The following is a 23,358-nucleotide window of genomic DNA, read 5'->3' as shown; positions in this document are numbered from 1 at the left end:
ATTTTATACGTTGATTCGTATATATTCTTTCCTTTACCATAAGTGGAAGGCAAGTCATGCTGGATTTGTATAAATATTCCGTGGCCACTGAGAGGCTCCACCTCTCCTCCCCCGTCCCATCATTCACAAACCAGCATGTGGCTGTTCAGCACAAAATAATTCACCGTTTTGTGAAGAACTCACTAGCTCTTCCCGTCGCTTGGAAGCTGGTGTCTTCCCCAATTGAGAAATGCCTCTTTCATCGTTATTATTGCCCGATAAATCTTTTCGGGCCGAGAAAAGAGCGAGTCAGCTGGTGGACATCGCTCCAAGAGAGTGTTTGCTTTTGAAATGCAAATGTGAGGCCTGTCTAGGCAACCCCTCCGATTCAACATAGTAATCTTTCTAACAGGCAAGAAGCCGGAATAGTCATGCGAGAAGAAAGCCGGTGAAACTGAACCGAAATTGCTTGAAAATTATACTGGTGTAGAGTTTTAAATTAAAACCAGCTGCTCGGCCTTAAACTTGTTTTTTTGGGTTTCAAAAACATCACCTTGAGGTTGGGTTGAATCTCGGTGCATCTGCTGGAGCTATTGGTCTGTCGCCCTTTCCAAGCGGGTCTCTTCCAGCAGTGACAAACATCAACAGCCACCTTAATTTTTTCAAACTTAAAATGACCATAAGGTGTTGCATCAATTACCCAGTCATTTTTTGAAGCACGTGACCAATGCAGAACCGAAAAGTACTCCACTGTCATCTGCGCCATCAATGTGTTTTGGTTTTCTAGGGCTCCATCCAACCCGGGAAGGAGCCAAGAAGAGTTTCCATTGACTTTGACATGTCTTGGATTATGCTTCTGTCTGACTTACGCCAAACATCTTCTCTCTCTCTCTCTCTCTCTCTCTTCTCTCTCCCTCCTCCCCCCCCCCCCCCATACTATTCTACAGTGCGCTAGTAAGATGTTCAGTAGCTTGGTTCGGTGAGCCAAAATTCAGCAGTAGTGTTTTCGTGGACAAAGGCATGTAGTTGTTAATACTCCTATAGCAGGGATGGTTGCCACGCTTTTTGATCCTAGGTGGACAGGTGGACTTTATGAATGGAAGCCTTAGGGCAGGGGTGTCAAACTCATTTGTTATGAGGGCCAGATCTGACATAAATGAGACCTTGTTGGGCCGGGCCATGTGTGTCATAAAATGTAATGCCAGGTAGCGGAGATTTAACTTTATAAAGGACACAAACACAAAGGGTTTCTTTTTTACTTAAAATAAAAACATGCTTAAAACATTAGCACTCTTATTTATTTTGTTTATTTAACAGTGTCTGATAACTGACACCTCTTGCTCTGAATTATTGCATCAAAATGTCTGTGCTGTTGCAATCTTGAGTATGCTGTTCAGGTGTGTATCTGTAAGCTGCAAACCTACGATGATTTTATTGACATACACTACAGAAATCTCATGCTCAGAGTTCTGAGTCTAGGACCCAGGGGAAAACATGAAATGGCTGAGCGATTGAGAGAGTCTGGCGAAGCAAGCTATGATGCAGCAGCAGCAAGAGAACTGGAAGCAGGAGATGGCCAGTTCCAGTGCGGGCCTGATAGAAGCCCTCCAGGGGCCTGATCTGGCCCCTGGGCTGCATGTTTGACACCCCTGCCTTAGGGTGTTTCCCAAAGTCACTGCAAGACAGGGCTGCCAAGCCAAATCATTGCACCGGCGGGGGAGGGGGAAGGGATTTTCCCGGGAGTGGGGAGGAGCGTCACAACGTGCATACATAAACAGGAAGTGGTGCAGACACATCAGGGTTGCTGGGGCTGACACTCTGGTTTTTGGGCAAAACTCGATGGTGGAATTCACTTCAGATCATAGAGTTTTGCCCCCAAAACCAGAGCGTCGCCCCCTGACGTCCCCAACGTGCCCATATCACTTCCAGTTTTTGTACACACATCACAATGATTTCTGGGTTCCTGCCAGTATGAATGAATGAATGAATTAGTTTAATACGGTCAAAGACCAATCAGGTATACAAAATATAGATTCTACATAAAAGCTTACATTCAGACTGATGTAAACATAAAATCAGCCTCTGTTATATACATTAAGTCTTAAAATCAATAGACCACTTAAATACCTCTCCCAGCAATTTGTTTCCATAATCTTATAGCCAGCAAGAGAGGGGTGTTTTGAGGGGGGGAGAGGGGTACCCCCTCAGCGGGCAGCCTGGCAACCCCACAGCAAGGATCGACAGGGGACGTTAGCCCCTAAGCAGGAAGTATCTTATTAAACAGTTACTTCCTCTTGCAGATAGTTTCAGAAAGTAGCTGTGTTGGTCTGCAGTAGGATAGCTAGATTTGAGTCCAGTAGCACATCAGAGACCAAAAAGGTTTTCGTGGTATAAGCTTTCGAGAGTCGAAGCTCCCTTCATCAGATACAAGACATATCTTGTATCCAACGAAGGGACCTTTGACTCTTGAAAGCTGACACCCCCAAAACCTTGTTGGTCTCTTAGGCGCTACTGGACTCGAATCTAACCGTTCCTTTTGCAGAGGTTTTTGTAGCTGTTTAACTGAGAGCGTACCTGGACTCCCTGTCACTGGGGACAATCCCTGTGGGTCGCCAAAGAAGGATAAGTTACTCAGAACAAGCCAGTGATCTCCAACATGACGCCCTTGGGCACCGTGGCACCTGCTCATGTCTTTCCTGTGGCCCGTGTCCTTCTTCCCCATGGAAAAGAGCTAATTCTCGATCTTATCCTCCTCATTGGAGAACATCTCAGAACATCCTAGGAGGCATCACCACCTGTTTGGAAACAACTGCTCTCCATCCTAGGAGGATGCTTGATTTGCAGCCGCTCAATGTAGGGTTGCCACCACTGGGCTGGGAAGTTCATAAGAACATAAGAAAAGCCCTGCTGGGTCAGACCACTGAGGGTCCATCTATTTCAGCAGCATCCTGTCTCACTCAGTGGCCAACCAGTTCCTCTGGACAGCCAACAACAGTGCATAGAGGCTGAGGCCTTCCCCTTAGAAGAACATCAGAAGAGCCCTGCTGGATCAGACCAGTGGTCCATCTAGTCCAGCATCCTGCCTCACACTGTGGCCTGCCAGTTCTCCTGGATGGCCAACAACAGGGCATACAGGGCGAGGCCTTCCCCTGATACTGCCTCCTGGCTCTGGGATTCAGAGGTTTAGTGCCTCTGACTGTGGGGGTTCTCCTCAGCCACCATGGCTAGTAGCTATAGATAACTTATCCTTCATGAATCTGTGTAATTCCCCCTTTAAAGCTGTTTAATTCCTGTGGCCCTCACTACATCCTTTGGCAGCCAGTTCCACATTTTAATCACTCTCCGTGTGTAGTAGTATTTCCTTTTGTCCATCCTGAACTTACTGCCCATCAGTTCCATTGGATGCTCTTGAGTTCTAGTATTTTGGGAGAGAAAGAAAAATTTCTCTTTGTCAGACCTCTATCATGTCCCCCCTTAATTGTCTCTTTTCTTTCTTTTTTAAAATTTATTTTTATTCTTTTACTTGAAAATACACTTAAATACAACAGGAGGAAAAGAAAACTCAAATACTACAAGTGTAATACAGTATATCCTACAAAGATGTACAAGTGATGTCTGTTATATGTATTATATTAATAGTGAACCAAAAAGAAACAATAATCAAATTCTTGGTGAACATAAATAACTATATTAAACTTCCTTAGTCTTAAGACTACCCTTCTCATTAACTCTCTCAGTCAGTGCTAAATACCGTACAGTGTGTATGGACTTAATTCTCTATTCAAGAAACCGAAGATATCAGGTGCGTTATAAGAACAGCCACCTATGATAATTGTGGTTTGTGGGTAGTATCTCGTGTTTCGTCATGTAATTCACCACCGGTGACCAGATCCTTCTAAATTTTGTATGTGATGTGATGTTTGAAGCCTGGGCCTCTCGATTTAAGTTGTTGATTTTCGCCATGACAAACTGTTCGCAGAGCTTATCATGCCACAGAGATATCGTAGGAGGATCGGGAGATTTCCATAGGGCGGCTATTGTTAATTTAGCCGTTGCTAACAATAGCGATGTGAGGTGTCTCTTGTCTTCCTTCGTGGAGTCATCCCACGTATTCAGTAGTATCGTTTCCGGCTTAAAGGAAATTCTTTGGCTGGTCATTTCTTTTATGCGTAGAGTTATCTCATTCCAGAATTGACTAATTACTGGGCAGCTCCACCAGCAATGAATGTAAGAGCCTATCTGCCTGCATTTCTTCCAACACTTGCTGGCGTTGGATTTGTTTATTTTGTTAAGTTGTTTTGGGGTCATGGAGCACCTCGTGACCAATTTGAAGTGTTGTAGTCGAAGGTTGAATACTGTAGATTTGTTCATTGGGGAGGCCCATATTGACTCCCAATCTTTATCTTCCCAGTGCTGATTAAGGTCCTCTTCCCAGCGAAGTTGATAACTTGACTTCGTTCGATTTTCTGTTGTCACTATCGTCTTGTAGATTTTAGATAGTATCCCTTTTGATGTAGTTGGATATATCTTTATAATCCTCTCCAAAGGTGTCAGCTCCCTCTTGAAAATGCCTTGTCCCGCCAATTTTCTATTAGATTTTTCTGCAGTAAGTATTGGTGCCAGCGCGTTGAAACACCGATACACTGGTCGAAGCATTGTTTGTCCTTAATTTTCCCTTGATGTACCAAGTCACACAGTCGACTAAGGTCAGCCCCTGTCCAGTCCCCAAATGCATTAGGGGTCATACCGGGAGGAAACCATGGTTGGTGCAAATATGTCGACAGCTGAGATATTCCATCCGGGAGTAGTTTCTTTTTCTGATCCCACATCTTGATTGAGGCTGATAGGATCATGTTAGACTTAATAGATCTAGGCCTGAGGTTAGGTTTCACCCAAAAAATTTCTTGTAGGCTGAAAGGCGACACGTATGATTCTTCTATTTGCATCCATGGCTTTTGGTGTTCCCGGTGAAGCATTGATACCACTTGTGCCAATATTGTAGCGCAGTAGTAGCTGCGAAGATTGTCTCTTTTCTAAACTGAAAAGTCCCAGACTCTTGGAAGTTTAGGGAGATGAGGGATCTCAGCAGAGTTTAATGCTATAGAGGCCACCCGCTAAAGCAGCCATTTGCTACAGAGGAACTGGTCTTTACTAGTGGTGTGCAAAGAAACGTGGCATTTTTGGGGTTCAGGTATATTGAACCTGAAAAATATTGGTATTTCCCAATATTCCCAAATCCCAATACCGGTATGGTATTCGGATTCGGTAAATATTGGGGATTCCCGATTTCCCCCCCAGGTCCAATGCACCTGAGGAAAAACAACAACAAGAGGATCGGTTGAGGCAGCGGGAGCTGAGAGCTCTAGCCGATCCTGGGCTGGCTCCTCTTTGCAGCTCAGTTTAAACAATTTTAAATCGGCAATTTCTGGGCGTTCTTTAAAAACATGGCGTTGTGTTAATTTGACTACAAACTGGCGCCAGATGAGTCAGGTGACACATCCATCGAGAAACGAGTTGGCACAACATTTTTAGCAAAGGCCAGCGGAGAACAGTTTGGGCAGGAAATACCAACGAAGCTCGTCTGCTCAGCATCTTTCTACTGCAGCACAGTTGGGCTCCGCGGAGCTCTTGGAACAGGCAGGCAACAGAACTGGGAGGCCGATGGGAGTCCCCAGTGTGGGGCCGTATGTGGTTGGTCGGCAGCCTTGAGTTCAGTGAGTCATCAGTTATGCAGTTCTCCTTTGGAAGGTGGAGAACAGATAATAGAAAACAGGCCGAGTGGCACATTCCAAAGCTGGAGGCCGACTGCAACAGCATATTTGGTAGATTGGTGGGCATTCGTGACAGGGCTTTTTTGGCGATGGCCCCTGGGCTGTGGAACGTCTTGCCCCAGGAAACCAGCTTGGCCTCTCACAATTGGTCTTTTGCTGCTCTGCTCTTCTGGAAGGCTGTGTGTAACTGAACAATATTCTCTTCCCATCAACTGGGCTTTGCAGATTCGGCTGACTTTATTGCTGTTTTCGATGTTCGCTTGTTTTTGATGTCTTACTGCTGTTGGTTTCAGTGAGAGTCTGCATGAGAGTTTTATTCATTTTACTGGGATTTACCACTGCTGTGCTGTGTCTGCTTTTTAAATTATGGATTCCTGCTTCTTTACTTGTTCTTCATAATTTCTAAATGCAGTTTAGTCTTTGAAATTTTGTAAGGCTGTGCTAAGGGCTGTTTAGAAGAATAAAAGTAGGTTTTATACTCTGCTGTTCACCAGTGTTCCCTCTAAGCTGAGTTAGTGTGAGCTAGCTCACAGTTTTTTAGCCTCTGGCTCATACATTTTTTGTCTTCGCTCAAGAAGGATGGCTCCAGACACCGCACAGTTCCTTCCCGGCACGATCAGATGCCGGGGAGGAAGCTACTGAAGGGAGAGCGAGGCTGCCGAACTGCGCAAGTGTGGCCGTGTGCAGTTTGGCCGGGAGCCTGGATTGCTCTGGACGACGGGCACGGCGGCGATCCCACGGCCACGCTTGCTGCGGTGCTTCAGGTAAGTCCTCCTCTGTAGGAGGTTCTTTTTTGCAGCAGGTTTTCCGGGTTTGGGGACGGGTGCGCGCCGCTTCCCAGATGTTGCAGTGAGATCGCGCCAGTTTGCTGCGCCCCCGATTCGTCCTTCTCCCGGGCCAAAATCTTCCGTGTGACCGGGGCCAGAGTATCAATGGATCTTGCTCTGTTGGAAAGAAGATATTTCTTTACTTTTAAAAACCTTTATTTCTAAGGGTAAAGATACACAGGGAAACTACAAAATAAACAGAACTCCTAAAAACTACATTTTCTAAGCTGCTTACAGTTCAACCATGGTTACACACTAACACAGCGATAATGGAGAATCTGTCCTTCTTCTCAACCCCTAGAAAGGAAGTCACCTGGAAACAGTAACCAATCATTGTTTGTAAACACACTCAGATTCGCGGGCTTTTTCCACATTGGATGTCTGCCAGGTTTCCTTTCCAGGTCAGTCTAGACAACAGCATAGAAAGGTAAACAAGTTAACCCTATAATGGCTGGACTCTGAGACCTTGCAAACACATACATTTCCAACAGGGACATGCTAGATTACTAACTTACTAGCTACAGGATGGAAGCAGATGGCAAAACGCCCGCTTGCCTCCTGGTGCCGAGAGAGGACCGCCATGTCTCTCTCTTGGTGGGTGCAGGTAGAGAGCACATCTTCATCCAGAGAGGGAGAGAGAAGGAGGAAGGGGAAGCTGGTCCCCGAGAACGCAAGCTGCATTTCAAAGAGGACAGTGGCAGAAGAGGAGGAAAGGCCGGTGTGCCTGTCAAGCTACCTAGCCTCTCTTGCCACTCAGTCTGGAGGTCTGAGACAGGGGACATCACACCTGGAACTTCCAACAGGGAGGAGAGGGACCTCCGTGGGGCACAGTGCCGTAGAGCCCACACTCCAAAGCAGCCATTTGCTACAGAGGAACTGGTCTTTACTAGTGGTGTGCAAAGAAACGTGGCATTTTTGGGGTTCAGGTATATTGAACCTGAAAAATATTGGTATTTCCCAATATTCCCAAATCCCAATACCGGTATGGTATTCGGATTCGGTAAATATTGGGGATTCCCGATTTCCCCCCCAGGTCCAATGCACCTGAGGAAAAACAACAACAAGAGGATCGGTTGAGGCAGCGGGAGCTGAGAGCCCTAGCCGATCCTGGGTTGGCTCCTCTTTGCAGCTCAGTTTAAACAATTTTAAATCGGCAATTTCTGGGTGTTCTTTAAAAACATGGAGTTGTGTTAATTTGACTACAAACTGGTGCCAGATGAGTCAGGTGACACATCCATCGAGAAACGAGTTGGCACAACATTTTTAGCAAAGGCCAGCGGAGAACAGTTTGGGCAGGAAATACCAACGAAGCTTGTCTGCTCAGCATCTTTCTACTGCAGCACAGTTGGGCTCCACGGAGCTCTTGGAACAGGCAGGCAGCAGAGCTGGGAGGCCGATGGGAGTCCCCAGTGTGGGGCCGTATGTGGTTGGTCGGCAGCCTTGAGTTCAGTGAGTCATCAGTTATGCAGTTCTCCTTTGGAAGGTGGAGAACAGATAATAGAAAACAGGCCGAGTGGCACATTCCAAAGCTGGAGGCCGACTGCAACAGCATATTTGGTAGATTGGTGGGCATTCGTGACAGGGCTTTTTTGGCGATGGCCCCTGGGCTGTGGAACGTCTTGCCCCAGGAAACCAGCTTGGCCTCTCACAATTGGTCTTTTGCTGCTCTGCTCTTCTGGAAGGCTGTGTGTAACTGAACAATATTCTCTTCCCATCAACTGGGCTTTGCAGATTCGGCTGACTTTATTGCTGTTTTCGATGTTCGCTTGTTTTTGATGTCTTACTGCTGTTGGTTTCAGTGAGAGTCTACATGAGAGTTTTATTCATTTTACTGGGATTTACCACTGCTGTGCTGTGTCTGCTTTTTAAATTATGGATTCCTGCTTCTTTACTTGTTCTTCATAATTTCTAAATGCAGTTTAGTCTTTGAAATTTTGTAAGGCTGTGCTAAGGGCTGTTTAGAAGAATAAAAGTAGGTTTTATACTCTGCTGTTCACCAGTGTTCCCTCTAAGCTGAGTTAGTGTGAGCTAGCTCACAGCTTTTTAGCCTCTGGCTCATACATTTTTTGTCTTCACTCAAGAAGGAGGGCTCCAGAGCAAACTAATTTATGCAGTAGCCAAATCACTCGCTCACAACTTTAATGCCAGTAGCTCAGAAAGTAGAATTTTGCTCACAGGACTCCACAGTTTAGAGGGAGCATTGCTCTTCACTACCTAAAGAAGTCTCAGAGCGGCTTACAATCGCCTTCCCTTCCTCTCCCCATAGCAGACACCCTGTGAGGTAGGTGGGGCTGAGAGAGCTCTGAGAGAACTGTGACTGACCCAAGGTCACCCAGCTGGCTTCAGGTGGAGGAGGAGTAGGGAATCAAACCCGGCTCTCCAGATTGGTCCACTGCTCTTAACCACTACACCACCCGAAAGAGGAGGGAGGAGAACTCTAAATGAATATTGATGGCAACTCTGAGAGTACTGCCTAGTGGCTGAGAGGGATTGGATGTCCTGCCTCATATACCGTATGGCTGTGCTGATTTCTTGGCAGTGGCTGGCCCTGTATGTGCCCCAAAGGAGCTGGTGCGGGATTTCTGTTGTGCAGGGTTGCTTCTTCTCTACCTCCTTTCCTCAAACAGACCACTTCTGAATCAAAAGTCATTTACCTCCCAGCCCTGTTCTGGGCGATTTGTTGAGGGTTACCAACTCTGGGTTGGGAAATTCCTGGAGAATTGGGGGAGGAGCCTGGGGAGGGCAGGGTTTGGGGAAGGGAGGGATCTCAGTGGGGTCAAATGTCATGGAGTCCGCCCTCCAAACCTGCCATTTCCTCCAGGGGAAATTGATTTCTGTAGGCTGGAGATTGGTTGTACTTTTGATAGGGTTGCCAGGTCTGCGTTGGAGAATACCTGGAGACTTTGGGGGGTGGAGCCAGGTGGGGTTTGGGGAGGGGAGGGGCCTCAGCATGGCACAGTGCCACTAAGTCCACCTCTCAAAGCAGCCCTTTTCTCCAGGGCAGCTGATCTCTGTCACCTGGGGATCAGTTGTAAAAGCGGGAGATCCCCAGGCCCCACCTGGAGGCTGGCATCCCTAATTTCTGAGAAATCTCCAGGCCACACCTGAAGGTCGGCAACTCTAGTTTGCTCCCTCCTCCCCAGTTGTTTGCTGCTTCCCCCCTTTTTTCTTAAGGGTTTTGAACCTCTCCTTTTTTTTACACTTGTAAAAATTGCTCTGAGAAGGGTAGGGGTGGCTTTGGTGACTGACATAAAGACCCACCAATCAGTGCTGTCTTCAACCCTTCAGTTTCAACCCTGAGGAAGAGGTTTGCCCCAATGCACCATGTGCACCATGTGCCTCACATGCAGGGGTCATTTCCTGTAGGAGTGCACAGGAGCGGAGCTCTGGCAGTAAAGAGCCCAGGGGGCGGGCACATGCAACAAGCCCCACCCCTGCTCCTAGCAGCCCTCAGTCAGAGCAAGAAGCAGCCAGAGAAGTTGCAGAGCTCCCCCCACCCGGTCCAAAAGAGTCCAGTGGCACCTTTAACACCAAGTTTTATTCATGTACAAGCTCTCCCTCCTCTGCGAGGACAGATCTGCATGTCCCCCCCCTCCAATAGCTAGCAATCCAAAACAGTCCAGTGCAGGCCTGTAGCCAGGATTTTTTAAGTCGGGGGGCATTTAAATTTCTTAGGGGGCACTGACTAATCAAATTAAAGGAATACCCGGCTCCTTCCCTGCATCCGCCACCACTTGGGCTCCCTGGGCTGGATGGGAAGTGGGGGGGCCTTGCCAGTAAGTCAGGGGGCCTAGCCCCGAAATGCCCCACTGTAGCTACGGGCCTGGTCCAGTGGAGCCTGAGCACTGGGTGTTGCCTTCTGACACACTTCCGGTGATGTCAGGGGGTGTGGCATATGCAAATAAGTTATGCTAATGAGCTCCTGCACCTCTTTTTCTACGAGATGGCCCCTGCTCACATGTGCTCGGCACATTTCCATAGGAGGCACACTGCTAAAATCTGTACAGACTTTCGAGGGAGAGCTGTTAGACCCGAACTACAGCTTCATATTTTCTTGTCTTTGTGCCTCCCCCCGCCCCCCCCCCGGCCACACTCTTCTTAGTGACTGAAATGTGCTCCATGTGGGCCTCTTAAATCCATAAGTGGTGATTCTTCCATTCGGAGGTTTATTTGATGCTCATTCAAGCCCTGCAATACTGGTGAACTGAAGGGAACTGCAAGGGCAAGGATGTGAAGAGGCTTAATAGAAAAAACCTGTGGGAAGCAAAACAACGTAGGCTTCATGCCGTGGATCTGTATGATGAAGCAAACTGGAGTGCTGTTTTGCTGCCCACACGTAACTGAGCTACTGTTTTTTTTTTTGGGGGGGGGGGGGAGACTCGAGTCTCTCGGTGATTCTTGTGGTGCTTCCGTAGAGCTACGTGGTTGCAGGGGCTGGGCATGCCTTCTCCAGGGAAAGGAAGACAAGTGTGGAGGGCCAGAATTAAGGGCAAGGGCTTTTCTGCTTGGCTTAGCGAGAGTTTTTGCCGTTTGCTCTGCTCATTGTCCCTCAGGCTGAGGCCCAGGCACAGCCACACTCTCCTCCTGTGGTCCTCTGCACGGAACAAGCCTCCACGCTGTTCTACAAGGCTCCACTCCCTGATCTACCAGGTAGGCCCCATTCTTTCACCCACCCCTACCCTGGAATCACAAAACAGCTGGCAGCCCTGTCTGATCTACAAGATCCACCAAGACTTCCTCCAACATCAGAGGAAGGCCTCAGCCACTATGCCCTGTTGTTGGCCACCCAGAGGAACCAATAGGCCACTGTGTGAGACAGGAGGCTGGACTAGATGGACCACTGGTCTGATCCACCAGGGTGTATTCTGATGTTCTTATCAGAGGAAGGCCTTGGGCTCTCTGCTCTGTTGTTGGCCCTCCAGAGGAACCAGTTGGCCTCTGTGTGAGACAGGATGCTGGACCAGATGGACCACTGGTCTGATACAGCAGAGCTCTTCTTATGAAGGCCTTGCCCTCTGTGCCCTGTTGTTGGCCCTTCAGAGGAACTGGGTGGCCACTGTGTGAGACAGGATACTGGACTCGATGGACCCTCACTGGTCTGATCCAGTGGGGCTCTTCTGATGTTCTTATCAGGGGAAGGCCTCAGCCTCCAAACCCTGTTCTTGGCTCTCCAGAGGAACCGGTTGGCCAATGTGTGAGACAGGATGCTGGACCAGATGGACCATGGTCTGATCCAACAGGATCTTCTGATGTTCTTGTCAGGGGAAGGCCTTGGCCTGTGTGCGAGACAGGATGCTGTCAAGAGAAACCAGTTGGCCTGTGTGCGAGACAGGATGCTGGACTAGATGGACCACTGGTCTGATCCAACAGGGCTCTTCTGATGTTCTTATCAGGGAAAGGCCTCAGCCTCTGTGCCCTTTTGATGGCCATCCAGAGGAACTGGTTAGCCTCTGTGTTAAGACAGGATGCTGGACTAGATGGACCACTGGTCTGATCCAACAGGGCTCTTCTGATGTTCTTATCAGGGAAAGGCCTCAGCCTCTGTGCCCTTTTGATGGCCATCCAGAGGAACTGGTTAGCCTCTGTGTTAAGACAGGATGCTGGACTAGATGGACCACTGGTCAAATCCAGCAAGGCTCTTCTATTGTTCCTCACAAAGGAAAATCTCGGCCTCTATGCTCTGTTGTTGGCCATCCAGAGGAACTGGTTGGCCACTGTGTGAGATGGGATGGTGGACTAGATGGATCTCTAGTCTGAACCAGCAGGGCTCTTCCCATGTTCTTCTACTGAACAGTGGAGGAACAGTGGCTTTATTTTTATTTATTTATTTATTTATCTATGCTTTTGATTTCTATCCCACCCTTCCTTGCACAGCAGGGCTCAGGGTGGGTTACAACATAATAAAATAGCTAAAAATATCATTTTCCCATAAAAAAAGTATAACATTTAATTTACCATGGAGCATAATAAAACCGATGCCTTACAATTGGTGACTATCAGAGTGGGTATTAATCTAACCGTTGCTATCCCTGACCTTATGCCTGGCGGGACATCTCTGTCTTGCAGAGCACCGGTTTGGCATGCAGAAGGTCTCAGGTTCAACCACTGGCATCTCCAGTTAAAAGAATCAGGTAGTAGGTCATGTGAAAGACCTCCACTTTGACCCTGGAGAGTTGCTGCCAGTCAGAGTAGATAATGCCGGCTTTGGTAGACCCCGGGTCTGACTCAGTAGAAGGCAGTTTCATGCGTTTGTGCAAGTTCAGCAGTAGGTCTGTCATGGTCAATACTGTCTACTCGGACTGGGAGTGGCTCTTCAGGGTCTCAGGCTGAGGTCTTCCACATCAGTTTCCATCTCCAGTTAAAAAGATTGGGTGGCAGATGATGTGGAAGACCTCAGCCTGAGACCTTGGAGAGCTGCTCCCCGTCAGAGTAGACAGTATTGACCATGACAGACCTATGTTCCAAATCCGGAGAAGGCAACTTCATGTATGCAACAGGCGTGTAGAGAAAATACAGTAGTGGGAGCCCCAAGAAAAGTGTGACAGGCAATCGTACGGCTATAGAAGACAGCATGCCGATAAAAGGCACACCAGGTCAGCCGCCAACCTCAGGTCCCGGGCTTAGCGATCAGGACTCGGGAACATTGAGGACCCGTTCCATGGCTTCCAACTGCAAAGTTTCAAAATGAAAACATCTTAGACGCTCCCACCCCATTTACTTCAGAAGGGATGCAAGGGCACGGGTCGTAAATTTTAATTTATTTTTTAATATCCGACATTACGGTGCCATAAATAAAGCCATATATTTTTTGTGCAGCAAGTCACCCGGCGCACCTGAAAGCCATTAGGAGGTATTGTGCCGCTGTTGCAAACGGAGCCGGTCTGCCGTGAAGGGAGTTGTGGGGAGGGGGAGGGAGGGAGGGAGGAGAGGCAAACAGGTGCATGTGGAGGTTGGGGGGGTCAGCAAAGATACTGGATAGTTGGTGAGAACCGATGGCTCTTAGGTCAGCCTGTTGCCCTGCCAATGCAGTGCCCGTATTTGGTCAGAGGAGGGGAGGAGGAGAAATGAGAAATGAGATCCAATTACTGGGAAAGGAGACCCTCCTGGCGCTTTATAGGATTCCCGAAACCACTGAAGATTTATCATTTCAGTCCCAAAAAAGTATAGTAACCCAGGAGGGCCATCTCTCTCGTTTTCCAGAGCTGGCCTCTTCCCAGTAAAACTTGAGGTCAAACGTCCCTCTAAAACTCACGGGCGTGGAGGTTTGAGATGTCTGAGCCGTAAAACGTCATGACAAGGGATGCAAATCTTTCCTGGTCACCAGAGGTGTCCTTAAAGGAGGGACACCAGAAGGCCGTGAGATTTGTCTGTGGGCGTGACCAGCAAATTTATTCCCGATCCTGCAAAACTGACTGATGGAGCTCCTACAAACAGTCAGGGGCCTTTGGGCGAGGGGTATGGTATTTTGAAAACACAAAGACCGCTTTGCTGGATCAGACCACCTAGATCAGGGGTGTCAAACATGGGCCAAGTCGGATTCGACTGGCTTTCGAGCAAGGGAACCTTTACCTTTTTACCTGGCATTACATTTTATGACACACACGGCCCCAGCCCAACAAGGTCTCATTTATGTCAGTTCCAGCCCTCATAACAAATGAGTTTGACACCCTTGACCTAGGTAAACATTCCATTTCCAGAAAATCCAGGGAAGTTTACAGACAGCCTGGGATTACCATCTGGCATCTGGACATGGGGACTCTGTTTGGCTAGTATGGGGCTAGTTCGGCTCAGATGATACGGGCGTCCTGTGAGTGGTGGGGGTTAGGGTTGCCAAGCTCCAGGTGGAACCTGGAGAGCTCCCGGAATTACAATTTATCTCCAGACAGCAGAGATCAGTTCCCCTGGAGGAAATGGCGGCTTTGGAGGGTGGACTCAATGGCATTATAGCCTGCTGAGGTTCATCCCTCTCCCCAAACCCCGCCCTCCACAGGCTCCATGCCCAAATCCCCAGGGACTTCTCCACTCGGATGGCAGCCCTACAAGGGAATATTTGAATGCTTGGACAACCAATGGCATCAAAGACAGGAGGAGGAGGAGATTAGATTTATACCCCTCTCTTTACTCAGAGTCTCAGAGAAGCTTCCAAACTCCTTTCCCTTCCTCTCCCCACAACAGACATCCTGTGAGGCAGGTGGGTTGAGAGAGCTCTTTCGAGGACTGGTCTTGAGACAACAGCTGTGAGAGAACTGTGACTGACCCAAGGTCACCCAGCTGGCTGCATGTGGAGGAGGAGTGGGGAATCAAAGCCAGTTCTCCAAATTAGAGTCCGCTGCTTTTAACCACCACACCCAACTGGCTTTCTTAGGAAGTGGTGGTTGGGGGTATTCTGGGGGGGTTAAGGACCAGTGAAACTGGATTAAGTGTCAGAACCCACAGCCAACAATGAAGTACACGCATTCAAGAACGGTAATACTTTTATTGCAGAGCTATAGATGCAGTAATATAAGCACTGTTAAGAATGGTGGCGGCCCCATGGGCATAATAGGATATAGGGTATTCGTATGCACCCCCCCCCAGAGCACTAGCCAATTAGGCACCCTCCCGCACGCAGGATAAAGCTTGGAGACCATTAGTTAGCTAAAGCTGAGAACCAACACTCTCCCAGGGCACCTAGGAAAAACCCAGACAATACAACTCCCTCCTGCACATCTGTATAGATAAGCATTTCAGCGTAAAGCAGAAAAAGCACAGAAAGGAATGCAGTAGCAATTAACCAGACACAGATCGAGCTCCCCAACCCCCATGGCAGCGTAGCTGACATTAAGAGTTCTATAATGTCTGAATTGTAGACCATACCGGGAACATGTAACTGGTGGTGGTTCAGAAGTCAGTGCTTGCAGCTGGTCTTGGGAGAAATGCAGCCAATGCCTTCTGGTTCAGAACAGGACGAAAAGAGACGTTTTGAGTGGGAATGCATTCTGGTAGATGGGTAATTTCTTCATATCAGCAGAGTTTCTGGAGCAACACTAGATCAAATCAAGCCTGAAGGCTCCCTTGAAGCTAAAATGAACAAACTGAGGCTATCGTACTTTGGCCACACGACAAGGAAATAAGAATAACTGGAAAAGACAATAATGCTAAGAGAAGTTGAAAAGAGGAAGACCTACCATGGGATGGATTGACTCAGTCAAGGAAGTCGCAGCCCTCCGTTTGCAAGACCTGAGCAAGGCGGTTAACGAGAGGATGTTTTGGAGGTCATTAATTCATAGGGTCGCCATAAGTTGAAGCAACTTGACAGCACTTCACACACACAGAGAGAAGAGGATACAACTTGTACAGCACAAGAGACACAGTTAGTATGTCCGCTTTTCCTTTAAAATGCCTGAGCGGCTGCCGTTGAAGATCAATTGATACGTCCTCATGAGCCATTCTTTTTCTTTTAACACATTCCCCTGCAGTCTCCGTAGCATCACCAGAAGCACAGTAGAGTGTACAGCACCAAGGTGTACTGAAGAGCATTGCTCCTTTATTTTATAAGCAGTCAGCAGGTGGTTCCATTTAGAAATAGCCTGCCTGGAGGACTTGCAACCCTGATAAGAGTGTGGAGCCTCCTGGGAACTTTGCCTATGTGTACCCATCATCTTAGGTGGTTTATTAACCATTAAATCCAAATAAAAGGAGGGGAAGCGGTGTAGGTTTGGGCTCCTCTGACAGCCGCGTATCACCAGCCCGCTCGGCGCGTTATCATTGTTGCTACAACTGGCCTTCACATCCTCATCGGATGGAATAACGGGGACCTGTTGCAATGGAAGATTCGGCAGGATTGGTTCAAACGGTAAAACGTTTGAGCGGCTGTTTGATGATTAATTATAAGCATCCTCTCCTTTGTGCCCTGGTGAGGACGGTATTTCCAAGAGGGTCACCCTTTGACAGGTCTCCAGGAAGCCCTAGCGGAGTAGAGAGCCCTTGTACGGAGAGGCAAAAAAAAAGATACAATCTATTTTCACATCTGCTTCCTGTTGTCGGGATATTGGGTATTTTTTGTCTCTCTCTTTTGGTTCATTATAGACCTGTTCGTGCTGGGCAAGAGTCAGAAATCTGAGGGTTGAAAACAAGAATGGAAAAATATGTATCTGGAATAGGCATTCCTCCATCCTGCCAAGGGGAGATTTTTTTAAAAACGTGGAGATCAGCCATTTCTACCCTTCGGCGGCAGATCCCGGGGTGTTTCTCGGATCCAAAAGGCAGACAAGCTGCAGAGGGGTGGCCAGAAATGGCCCAGGAAATTCCCTGGTTTATACCATGTGTTTGGAGGGGCGATTGTTGGAGCCACTAGAAGTGGCGGGGCAAGGTCTGTGGAAGGCAGCATTTGGCAGGAGTCAAAGTTGAGGCCAGACAGAGTGGGAAGCAATCCTTTTTTTTTTTCTTCTTCTCCCCTCCACCCCCCATCCCCCTCTTTCATCTGAAATAAATCTTTGGAAAAGACATTGAGAATGTAAAACTGGCGGGGGTTTTGCTTTGGAGGATGGACGGATGATTTTCGACCGGTCCACGAAAGGTCTGCTGCCCCTGTGGGACAATAAAGGGGACTTTGCCGTAGCCATCTTCACATCCTGCAAGATGGCAGTGGATGCTTTGCTGAGATGAATCAATTGGGGAGACTCAGGTTCGAATCCCGGCTCTGTCAAGGAAGCTCACTGGGTGACTTTGGGTCAGTCCCATCCTCTCAGCCTAACCTACCTCACAAGAACAAAGTCTTGAGTCCAGTGGCACCTTTCAGGCCAACAAAGTTTAATTCTGGGCATCAGCTTTCGTGTGCTCTTCCACCAGGCCTTCCATTAGGAGCCGCCACTGATGACTGAGCTATTAAAAACTGAACTGCTACAACCCTCATGTTAATGGTATTAAGAACAACTTGGATCATCTTACAGCAATAGCTCGAAAGCCAGTCAAGTCCGACTCTAGGATTGCGGTGCTCATCTCCATTTCAAAGCTGAAGAGCCAGCGCTGTCCGAAGACGTTTCCGTGGTCATGTAGCCGGCATGACTAAACACCAAGGTGCACGGAACGCTGTTACCTTCCCACCGAAGTGGTACCTATTTGTCTACTTGCAATTTCTTGCTTTCGAACTGCTAGGTTGGCAGGAGCTGGAACTAGAGACGGGAGCTCACTCCGTCATGCGGCAGCTTGGGTCTTGAACTGCTGAACTACCGACCTTCCACAGCCTGCAGTTCAGCGTCTTAGCCACTTGAGCCACCGCAGTACCTTATAAATATATACTTGTTATGAAATTTTATACTAATTTATAAAATTGCGTTTTCTCATCTGTGTTTTATTGTGTTTTAACTGTTGTACGCCACCTTGAGCCTGCCTGTGCAGGCAAGGCGGGATATAAATCGAAACAAACAAACTTTTTTGGCCTTAAAGGTGCCACTGGACTCAGACTTTGTTCTATTGCTTCAGACCAACATGGCTACCCGCCTGAATTTACCTCACAAAGTTGTTGCTGTGAGCCAGTTTGGTGTAGTGGTGAAGTGCGCGGACTCTAATCTGGGAGAACCGGGTTTGATTCCCCACTCCTCCACTTGCACCTGGCTGGATGACCTTGGGCAAGCCATAGTTCTGATAAGAGCTGTCCTTGAAAAAGAGCAGTTTCTGTCAGAGCTCTCTCAGGCCCACCTCCCTCACAGGGTATCTGTTGTGGGGAGGGGAAGGGAAAGGAGTTTGTAAGCGGCTCTGAGACACCTTTGGGTAGTGAAGGGTGGGGTATAAATCCAATCTCATCTTCTCTTCTTCTTCTTCTATAACATGAAGGCGGAGAGAACAATGTTGTAAACTGCTTTCAGTCCCCGGTGGGGTGAAAAAGCAGGGTTTAAATAAAAATAAACAATAAAACGTATTGTCTATTCTGGTAGTTCAGCTTTGTGGTTTCAGGCACAGAAGGGTCTTAACTGGGATGGTAAAACCGCCCAAGAGCAAGCTGACCTAGGTAGACCCCGAGTACAAGGCCTGGTTTGGCTCAGATCTAGACTGCGGTGACAGTAATGTTGGAGATGGGCTCACCTGTCGCCTCCACCTCAGCTCCAAGGTCTCCTGGAGCGAGGATGACCCTCGACTCCCGCTGTGCTTTGCTGGTCCCATCCTCCTGAGTTATAGCGCCAAAGTTATAATCTGCCTCAGGCGCCGAAAAACCTCAGGGTGATTACAACTTCATGGCAGATCCACAAAAGGCTGCTGCATTTCAGAGTGTTGTGCCCAGCCTCCTCTGGGGAAATGGTGCAGGGAGATTTCCTTAGCAGGTGTGACTGGTCTCCCCCACAGTTCCTTCGTTTGGACTGAGCTCAGTCTGGGCTCAGTCGAGGGTCGATATCCAAGGGGCATCAGAAGACGCACAAACGTGGAAAGGCCTGGCGTGGCACAAGGAGAACAACCGAGTAGTTAACACACTCCCAAGGAATGCTCCGCCTGGATAGGGGGGTTTTCCTGGTTGGTCGGGGAGAGAAGTGAGCATTGACTGGGTGGCAGCTCCACACAGCAGTCAAAACGCGTGCCCCCAACATGATGCCCCACAGAATCTCTACTTGACTGGCATGATCCCCTCCAAACACAAGACTCTGCAGATGGCCAGTCTTTCCCTGGCTCAGGCAAGGTTTTGTTTCAAATGCAGGGCTCTCTCTTTGTTTTGCTCTTCAGCTAAAAAAGCTTTCCTTGTCTTTTCTCTGTTTCTTGCTGACTTAAAAAAAAAAGATCAAATTTGCACTGGCATTAGATGGGCTACAGCAGGCGTGTTGAACTCATTTGTTATGAGGGCCGGATCTGACATAAATGAACCTTGTTGGCCCGGGCCATGTGGGTCACAAAATGTAATGCCAGGTAGCGGAGATATAAACATCATAAAGGACACAAACGCAAAGGTTTTTTTTTACTTAAAATAAAAACATGCTTAAAACATTAGCTCTGTAAGCTGCAAAGCTAATTTTGATTTATTGACCTTCACCACAGAAATCTCATCCTCAGAGTTCTGAGTCTAAGACTCAGGTTAAAACATGAAATGGCTGAGCGACTGAGAGAGTCTGGCGAAGCAAGCTATGATGCAGCAGCAGCAGCAGAACTGGAAGCAGGAGATGGTCAGTTCCACTGCGGGCCTGATGGAAGCCCTCCGGGGGGCCTGATCCGGCCCCTGGGCCGCGTGTTTGACACCTCTGGGCTACAGGATGCCTACCATTCCCAATCTGTGCTTACCAGCCTCAGTCTCCGTCCTCTCGTGCCTTTATTGAGGCTAATGCCTTGGGCTGTTGCTGGTGTTAGATGTGAATGATGGAGACCTCCACACCGCTGGGGCGACTGCGTGGGGTCGGGCAGTAGGTGGGCACAGAAGAAGCCTGGCTCTTTTGGCTTTCACTCAATTCAGAATGCAGTTGGCTGTATGCTGTTGCCCAAACCTGGGTGGCCCAGGCTAGCCTGGTCTTGTCAGACTTTGGAAACTAAACAGGATCAGCCCTGGTTAGTCCTTGGACGAGAGGAGGCCCGTAACCAGGATTTTGTGGCTTGTGGGGCAAATTTTTTTCTGGTGGGGGTCAAGTTATCAGTGCACAAAGAAGCCATTCAGCCAACAGAAAGCTGTGACCAGGAGAGATCTCTAAATTGCAAGCTGCCAACCACTTTAGATGACTGTCCTCAGCTGCTGCAAGCTAGTCACCTCCACCAGCTTAAGCAACAATTCTGAGAACAAGCCGGCAGGTGGGAGGTGGTGAGTCAAGAAAGCTAACACTTGGGCAGGAAAACTCTCTTAAGAGGGATCATAGAGGTCGCCTACTCCAACCCCCTTCCTCAGTGCGGGAATTAGTCAACTACGGCTCCCCACTCTGCTTAAAGGAGTGCACACCTTTAAAAATGATTTTAAATGATTGAAAAAAGCATTTACAGGACAAATTCTTCTGGGGCTGTGCCTTTAAGAAAGGGGGCAGACACCCCCCCCCCAAAAAAGCCCCACTATAGCTACAAGCCTAGATGGGAGACTAACAAGGAAGTCCAGGGTCGCTATGCAGAGGCAGGCAATTGAAAAACTACCTCTATTTGTCTCTTGCCTTGAAAACTGGACTGGGTTGCCATATGTTGCCTGCGACGTGACAGCACTTTCCATGTGCAGTTATGGCCATACTGAGAGAGAGAGAGAGAGAACATTCCAGAAGCCCTGATGGTGGTGTAGGATTCTTACTGGCTCCAATGCCCAAAGCCTGGAACCATGAAGTTCACTGGGTCACCTTGTTCTTTTTGATACTGTGTCATTTGATATTGTGTGGCTAATAAGTGTTTTAAATAGATAAAACTTTGTGGACACTGCTTTGTCAGGAAGCAGGATATAAATATTTGGAATCCGTCAGTTGAATTGATAATATTGTTGGAAATTCAATGAGAACTATACTTGGAGTGAGTATGAGTTCTAGAACATCTTGCATCTATGAAGGTTGACCCTTGATTGGAGTGCATTGATGCTTGGTTTGGATTTTCAGAGCAGCCATTCAGTGGAGTGACACGAACCCCCTCTTTGGCCATGTTTTTCAGGGTACGGCATCTGTCCTTCAGCGCAGGTCCGCTAATGAGGAGTATGTGGAAGTTGGGCGGCTCGGGCCATCAGATTACTTCGGTAAGTGCATGTTCCTTTTCAATTTATTTAGAGAAGTAAGCCAATATTTTTAGAGAGGGGTTTGCATGACAGCGTGGCTTTCTGTGCAGAAGACATTTAAACAGGGAAGACCCTTTTATCGGGATTGGTCGTCAATCAGTGCATGATGGTCTTTTTGTTTCTGCTTCCAGGAGAGATAGCCGTTTTGCTGAACCGGCCCCGGGCTGCCACCGTGGTGGCCCGCGGGCCCCTGAAGTGTGTCAAGCTGGACCGGCCTCGTTTTGAGCGAGTACTCGGCCCATGTTCGGAAATCCTCAAGCGGAACATCCAGAGATACAACAGTTTCATTTCTCTCACTGTTTAAGTTCTTTCTGTCTGGGGTTTACTGCCTTTACGTTAAAACTTGTGCACTTAAAAAGAAAAAAGTTGACCCATGCCGTTCCATAGCTTTATGAAGAAAACAGGATGTGTTGCATTTTATGTATTTTATTTTGTTTCAAATGTTCATGTCGCTGGATGTCCGATTTTTATGTACCATTAAAGAGGGCAGACAACAGAGATCTGGAAGCATGTGGCTTTGGGGAGCCATTGGGTTAATTTAAATTGCATTCCAGATGGTCACTCTCACCTGGACCCCAAAATGTTGTACGTAAACAAATAATAAATAAAGGCCACAGGGGTATCTAGTGCAGCATTGATTTGAACAAGGTCTGCTAAAAAGCCAGCAACTAGTTTGTCAAACTGGAAAAAAAGAGAAGACATAGCCTATGGGGAGGGCGGGGTATAAATGTGAAAAATAAATAAATAAATAAAATATTAAATATTATTTCAAAGACCGGATGTCTCAAGACCAGCCTAATAGAATCATAGAATGTTAGAGTTGGAAGGGACCTTGCAGGTCATCTAGTCCAACCCCCTGCACTCTGCAGGAGCATAGCCGAAAGATAGCCCTACAACATACTTAAGTGGGAATTCGTTCACAAAGAGGGCTGCATTGCAGCAGAAATTATGTATGCTTAAATACACTGAGAGCCAGTTTGGTGTAGTGGTTAAGTGTGCGGACTCTAATCTGGGAGAACCAGGTTTGATTCCCCAATCCTCCACTTGCACCTGCTGATGTGACCTTGGATCAGTCACAAGCTGTGGCACAGCTGTTCCTGAAAGAGCAGTTCATGTCAGCGTTCTCTCAGCCCCACCCACCTCTGTTGTGGGGAGGGGAAGGGAAAGGAGCTTGTAAGCTGCTCTGAGACTCCAAGTGAAGGGCGGGGTATAAATCCAATCTCTTCTTCTTCTTCTTCTAGTAAGACAAAGTTTGAGTCCAGTGGCACCTTTAAGAACAGCAAAGTTTAATTCTGGGCATAAGCTTTTGTGTGCATGCACGCTTCTTCAGATACAGTGAAGTCTGCATGCACACGAAAGCTTATGCCCAGAATTAAACTTTGTTGTTCTTAAAGGTGCCACTGGACTCAAACTTTGTTCTGTTGCTTCAGACCAAGACAGCTGCCCACCTGAAGTTAGTAAGGTTAAGGTATGCCCTCCCTGGCCATGACTGATATTTAAAACCGATGACCCCACAAATGTGAGGAAAAACCTCTGCTCAGAGTACCCCTCAGCGTGTAGAGATATATGCTGACTGGTTTCCCCGGCGCTTTAGGGCTTTTAATGGCATCCTGGTCTGTGCCTGGGTAGGTAAGTTTGCTCCTCAGCGTCATGATCTTTGCTCTTTAATGTGCTGCCTTGAGGGTACCGTAGCTCATTCTGGCTCTAGAGTTTGACATGAAAATAACCACGGGTGAGACTCCCTTTGACATCAGTTGGCACGGGACATCTGTGTCAGGCTGGATCGCACACACGAAGCCGCCCTGAGCCTTCGGGGTAGGGTGGGATATAAATCCAAATATAAATAAATAAAATAAAAATAAATAATGCAGAGAACAATGGGATTTCCACATTTCAGAACTGGGCTTAGGAAAAAGAGAGTTGTTTCCCGCTTGCCTAAACCTAAAAGGAGTCCAGTGGTACCTTAAAGACTAATAAAATGTAAGCTTTTATGGGTCTGAGCTTACAACATCCATGCATTGAAGCGGACACCCATTCGGTAGATGCTCTTATATTCACCACTAGTGGCCCTTATCCACTCTGAGTGAACCGACCG

At 47.9% G+C, this 23,358-nt stretch overlaps 1 long non-coding RNA gene across 1 annotated transcript in view; it reads left to right on the top strand.

Annotated features, from left to right (window-relative positions):
• The window catches only part of LOC107113964, a 48,223-nt gene extending 26,245 nt beyond the window's left edge, over positions 1-21,978 (top strand). The window contains exons 2-3 of the long non-coding RNA XR_001482632.1: positions 21,143-21,224; positions 21,395-21,978. This is a non-coding gene — a long non-coding RNA (uncharacterized LOC107113964). The remainder of the gene's footprint in view (positions 1-21,142; positions 21,225-21,394) is intronic.
• The last annotated feature ends 1,380 nt before the right edge of the window (positions 21,979-23,358 follow it).

This window comes from Gekko japonicus, unplaced genomic scaffold (assembly GCF_001447785.1).
Source record: "Gekko japonicus isolate JY-2015 unplaced genomic scaffold, Gekko_japonicus_V1.1 scaffold921, whole genome shotgun sequence".
NCBI lineage: Eukaryota > Metazoa > Chordata > Lepidosauria > Squamata > Gekkonidae > Gekko > Gekko japonicus.
The sequence above is the reverse complement of the archived record's forward strand: the minus strand, read 5'-3'. Positions and strand labels throughout refer to the sequence as shown.